Source organism: Microtus ochrogaster, chromosome 2 (genome assembly GCF_000317375.1).
Source record: "Microtus ochrogaster isolate Prairie Vole_2 chromosome 2, MicOch1.0, whole genome shotgun sequence".
NCBI classification, from domain to species: Eukaryota; Metazoa; Chordata; class Mammalia; order Rodentia; family Cricetidae; genus Microtus; species Microtus ochrogaster.
This window is the reverse complement of record NC_022010.1, coordinates 73,931,156-73,938,051: the sequence shown is the minus strand read 5'-3', so window position 1 is coordinate 73,938,051 and position 6,896 is coordinate 73,931,156.

The following is a 6,896-nucleotide window of genomic DNA, read 5'->3' as shown; positions in this document are numbered from 1 at the left end:
GGGAAGTAGACAAGATTGCCGGGCAAAAACCCTGAATTTTTAAATTGCAAATTTATAACAAAGAGTAAATACAGATAAAATATGCATATCTCATTTCAGTTCAATAAAAATGTTTTCTTTGCACATCAAATCAAATGAGGTTTGTCAAACAAATACTATTTTGGATGCAGATGCCCCTTCCTACTTCTGAGTGAGTGATGTTTCCTCTTAGCATTAGGATTCTAGGTTATATTTTCCATCTGATCAAGAAGCTTGCTAAATTAATGATTCTTATTTTTTCTGTTTCATCGTATTGCTATGAAATCTGCTTTTTTCACTCTAGCACATAAAAATGATCATCTTCCACTCCCGAAAATTTAAGCCAGAAAAACAAACCATCAGTGACCACCTCCTATGATCCTGGTTCCTCTTCATTCATTCCTTTATGCATCCTATCCGTGACCGACGAGTGAGTTGAGCTAGAGAAACACACACTCTTGGGACACTCACCTGGGACAACAGTGTACTTCTTTGCATGACAGCATAATTGGTAGTTTGTTTTAAAAACAAAATGACAGTTCTTCCAAGTGCCCGGTAGTTCCCTTTTGCTTCTACTACCAAGTGTGAAGACGGGAAGAACACCAATCACAAGTTATTTTTCTATTATTACTTTTAAGGAACTCAAAGTGAAATATGTCACTCACGATGTTTACAATTTAAAGCCAAAACCCCTCTTCTGCTGATTTAGTTTTTGATTTCATTCTTTCCCAGGTTTCAAATAGTACAAGGGAAATGGTAGTAGGGTCATAACCATTTAAAGAGTGGTAGAACTCATAAACCTGCTTTAGAGAGGAATCAACTTTGCACTCTGTTCAGAGAACACTGGACTTGAAGTCTGTTTCTTTGAATTGAAATTTGAATTGAATGCTTCAATTATTCCCATTGAAATATTTCAATGAGAATACTTATCAGAAGAGGATAGATGCTGCAACCAGCACGACACCAGCTATTTGTGTGACATTGACAAATCAACATTTTTAGTGTGTCCATTCGCTGGAAGATGAATGTGGTTGGATATGTAGTTGAATGTAGATGAACGAATATCTTCCAACATATTTTTCTTTTATTATGAGTAAGATCATTAAACTCAATTCATGAGCCCAAACATAGAACATAGGAAAGTGTAGCTTCTATGGCTTTATTCGAGTTAGGACTTCAGAGGAGTCTCTGGGGTGCTGTGGCTACAGCGTGACCTCTCTACAGACTGGAAACGGCTGGCACAGTTTATTACTTAGAATTTGCAGAATTGAAAGTAAGACTTGATTTTGGTTAGGTAGTCAATAGAAAACAGAAATTAAATCTCCACTAGATGGCAGTAAATCAAGAGTTTGTGTGGCTTCTTTGTGGCTCAGTCCTGTGTTCCATCACCTCTCTACTGCTGGCACACCTTTCTGAGAAGGTCCGTTTTCTCATACTACAATTTAAGATTTTTTTTCAGCCTCCTGATTTATTTACACTTCATGTCCTGTTTGTAAGACACCATGAAACTATTATTGGTTACTCCAGCTGTTACAACTTGCTCTGGTCAAGAAAATTTCTAAAAACTGAACAATATTTTAATCATGTATCTGCATAAAAATTCATTTTTTTTGACAACTTTTCTCTGTGTGTACCTGACTGTCCTAGAGCTCACTCTGGCCTCACAATTCTTTACTAGTATATTCTAGTATATTCTTGATTTTCCTGTTTCAACCCAGTGATAAAGCTGGTTTTTCATCTTAAGTCCATAACACTCACTCTTTCCTACAACACTGAAATTCTAGTGATAAAAACAGTTTACATTCATCACGGGTTTGACGCTATTGGGTCATTTGGTAGGAAAAGATGATTTAGGCTGTGATAAATGTTCATAAGATGGCTATGGCTCTAAGTTACTCTTTGTTTACATCATGACTCAAAACAACTCACAGGAAGCAACGGTGCATTTGGGAAGTCAGGGAACTGAAGGAGGGGCAACATTGAAGCCTGGGAAAAGCTGCTTAATGGCTAGCTAGCTCCTCAGCTTTTGCTCAGTTAACTTATATAGCCAAGGACCTGCTGCCTAGCAGTGGTATTGCCTGTTACATAAGTGGTGGGCCCTCCTATATAAATTATCAATCAGTTGTGCTCCACAGATATGTCCATAGGCTAATGTGGTTGAGGTAATCTCCCAACTGGGACTCCATCAAATGTATCAATTTGACAGCAAGCCAGAGAAGTGAATTAACATAGAAAGCTACCCCATGCTCATAAGTTTCAAGAAACAAAGCATCGTGGAGATACAGCACGTCTTTCTTTGAAATACAGCACCCTCCCAGAATGCGAAGAGGCTGATAGTTTCATGCTAACAGTGATCCCCTTAAAAGCTTCCCTATTTCTCATTATCAGATACTATTTATTTATATACCTCAATAAAAATAAAAGGACACATTACATTAGTTTGATGTCATCTTATACAGATCACACTTAAGTAGCCTCTTAAGTCTGCTTCAAGCTTCAGGCACCTATGGAGGAAATGACCATAGACTGTAGAAAAGACCCCAAAATTTTATGTTTGTTTTACCAAAAGAAATTAATATTTTCTTCCAAAAATATTTACTCCCAAAATTAACCCAGTTTTGATGATAAAGAGCATGACTGCTAAAACAAATAACCTTCCTACCCTTGGCCATTGTTTCCAGACTTCCCGGCTTGGTTCCTGGTACACAAGACCTGGCTGATGTTAGCATAGTTTTCTGCAGCAGCTCTCTGAAGAAGTCAGAGGCATTAGCATTTTAAGTTGCTTACGTTGTCAACTTTGTAGTTTTTAAAATAAAAGTTTTAAGGAAAAAATAACTTTAAATTCAAGCTTCAGCCTCGTTTCAGTTAAATCTGCTGGGCAGGGTTTTTTTTTTTTGTTGTTGGTTTGTTTGTTTGTTTTTTTGTTTTTTTTTTTTTACACTGCCTTGTGGGAAAGGGACGAAAGGCTTTCGTTAGTGACGTTAGTGAAAAGCTGAAAAGAAATCAATGACTGTACACTAGACATGCTAGAGGATATGCCAAAATTAGAAAGATGCCCAAAGACAGCTCCTCTGTAGCCTGTTCTGCTGCAAGGAGGCACTCGTTCATCCAGGCTGCCCAGAATTGAAATAATCACACAGAAACTGTATTAATGAAATCACTGCTTGGCCCATTAGCTCTAGCTTCTTATTGGCTAACTCTTACATCCCAATATAACCCATTTCTATTAATCTGTATATCACCACAAAGTCATGGCCTACCATCAAAGTTTCAGCATGTCTATCTCCAGTGGTGGCTCCACATCTTGTTCGTAGCAATATCAATTCTTCTAACTAAATGAGTTCCTGGGATATTTGTAATAAAGATTTTCTCTAGAAATCATTTGGTTATTGTATTCCAGATACTGTCTGACTGAACTGAGGGTAGTGGGCATTCCATTCCCTTAAATGTGCCTATTTCACATTGAGTTAAATATAAATATATTTAAATATTTATATAAAGTTAAATATAAAGTTTATTATTTTGTTTTATATCTTTTTGCAAAAAAGCATGTCTTCTGATCAACAAATCTCACTTTTTTTGCAATAAAAGAGACAATTAGATTTTTCAATGATCAGTTTCATGATCAGTGAGGTAGCACCACATAGATAGCTCTGACCAATGAAATGTAATTAGAAATCTGGCTTTCCTACAAGAGAAGTAAGCTGGATGTTCATATTTCCAACTACACACTAGAGGCAGAAAAAAAAATCAGGTAGTGGTGGTCACAGGATACACCCTCAAAGATTGCCTCTAAGGCTATACCTCCTCAAGGGTCTATAACATTGAACAGCACCACCAGCTCTAAATCAAGTGTTCTAATATGTGAGACCAGGGAAGACCTTTCCCATTCAAATTACCATAAAGTATGACTAAGAGCCTTTCTTTATTAATATACAGAATATGTAGGTGGCTTTTATCGTTCATTTTTATTTTTCTGACTTGCTATATTGACACGTCCTTCAAAAAAATTTGAACAAGACCAGACATTGCTTAAAAGTATATGCAAAAGGCATAATCTTATTCTATCATACAAAGATTTTTATTTGATTGAAATAAGGAGAAAACTATAGGATTTTAGTGACTAAGTATCTGTCCTTATAAATTTAGAAAGGAAAAAAATCTGTAATATTTTGTAGTATGTGGTTTAAATTATATGTTTGTACTTTAAGACTCTGATGTAATATTTACAAAGAAATAAGGTTGTTGATCTAGGGAAGTAATATTGGATTCCAAAATTTCATAAGTTCTTTCAATAGGAAAATATACAAATATTCATCTTATGAAAAAAAACCATGATTTGATTTGTTTTGGGAAATTACAGATTATCTTTGGCATTTTTAACATAAATTTTTAACTTAACTGCTTTCTAAAGATGATACTATATATTGTAATGTGTTCACAGAACAAGAATTATACTGCTTGTTAATCCCTGCATGTGGTACAGTTAAATTTCCTTCTATCAGTACTGTGGAACGCAGGACAAAAATGGACATAGCCTTGTGTGAGGATATTAGGTAGTCAAGCTATCCTACAAAAGACTTTTAGGTGTAGAACTAAACTGAAGCATAGCAATAGTAAATATAAAATAAAGATTCACAGGTTTGCATGGATTGGCCCAGGGATTTTCAGTTACATAAAATACAGTAAATAAAAATAATGGCTGGTTTCCAATAGAAAACTTATAAAAATATTAAATACTTATTTTAAAATTCTCTCTTTCTCTCTCTCTCTCTCTGTGTGTGTGTGTGTGTGTGTGTGTGTGTGTGTGTGTGTGTGTGTGTGTTTGGGAAGATGTGCATCTGAGTGTGGGTATCCTGAGATACCAGGGACATTGAAATCCTCTAGGTCTGGAGTTACCGATGGTGAAGAGCTTTTCCATATGGTGCTAGGACTCAAGCCCGAGTCCTCTCCAGGAGCAGTAAGTGCTCTTACCTGCTGAGCCATCTCTCCAGCCTCCAGAAGGAGGCTAAGACAATAGTGCTTCTATAATAGTTTTAAATGTAACCTTTATTATTGATAATATTTTTATTACTGAAAATTTTTAATGTGCCAAAGTAGATAATAGCGTATTTTGTAGTAGCATACCAAAGGAGTTAATAGTTTATCTTGAAGTCTCCTCATTTCACCTTTATCAGAAATTACTTTTAAATATTCCAGGAAAAAGAGTATCTCTCTTTGAATGATTCAGATACATGGTATACATATTCAATCCAGTCATCAAGGAGTTATGCAGATATATCCTACAGCTATCTCCCTCTGGAATTATTTGTTCTGATACCTCAGATATCAGTATAAATTAGGTTCCCTGGAGCTGAGCAGTCAACTGTACAAAGACAAGGTGAATAATATATCTAGACAGGTTAACTGAAAGAAATGTAAATCTAATCCATATATGTTTAGTGTAATTGTTACTAGGACTAAGCCATGAACATATGCAAGTTTTCTTTAGATGAAATTGTGTAAATGATAAAATAAATGATATTGTGGATTTGAGTGTTTTACCGAGGAAGTGGGAGAATGGGGATAGGACAAATCACGAAAGAATCACAACTCTTTTTCTTCTATTAATTACTCTATATGTTATTAAGTATTTGATTTAAATTCTAAGGCAAGAGTAAGCAGCATATTAAAGGTATGTCTCAGTTACTTTTATCATTGTTTTATTACTGAGTTTTTAAAATATTTGGTTAGTGATTTGAGAATTCTCTATAACATAGTTTGATCACAACCACCAATTCCTTCAAGTGTTTCCATAGACACCCATCTTCCCTATCCACACATTTTGTGTGACTTTGCTTTTTAGATCCACCAATACCAATTATTCTTGGATATATAGCCTTCCATTGGAACATGATTGCCTACCCCTATTCTGCCTTACACACGCCCAAGGCAGTTTCTTTATTAACCAATGGTATTCAAAGCATACAAAGAAGAATCCCACATCATGTGTTTATATATATTAAGACATTTCTGCAATAGTAGGTTTGCATATGACTTTTTTGAAAGGTCATTAATGTTATTTATGCCTCCCCACACCAATTTAACCCTTATGATTCCACTCATACCTTTTAAACCTTCCATACCAGATATTCTATATCTTCTTTTTTTAAAGCCTCTAGTCATACCCCCTTAGTGATTTCCTGACATCTATGGATATTCCAAATAAATTATATGTACCTAAAACTCCAAAGCTAAGATCCATACAAGAAAGAAATCATCTAGTGTTTTTTTTTTTCTGGGTCTGGGTTACCTCAATGAGGTTTCTAGCCTCACATATTTGCTTAAAAATTTTGTAATTTCATTTTTATCAGCACTAAACTAATATACCATGGTGTATATATACAAATTTTCATGATCCACTTTTCAGCTGGTGGACTTCTAGGTCATTGAGAGTAGGGCAACAAAGAACATGGTTGAGAATTATTTCTATAGTAGTATATGGAAACTTTTGGATATGTGGTCAAGAGTGCTAGCTATATGCAGTAAATCTTTTTATAACTTTTAAATCATTTGTTCCTGACCTGTGAATTGTGTCCTCCATAAGAATCACATATCAGATATTCTGCACATCAGATATTCACATTATGATTTATAGCAGTAGCAAAACTACAGTTATGAAGTAGCAACAAAATAATTTTATGATTAGGGGTTACCACATCATCACAGACTTACTAAAGGGTACAGCATTAGGAAGGTTGAGAACATCTGTTTTAAAGGGACCTCCACATTGAATTTCATAGTGGCTGTACCAGTTTGCAATTTCACAAGGAATAATAAATGTTTCCTTTACTTTTATATCCATACTTGATTTTTCTGCTGCTGCTTCTGGTTTTTTA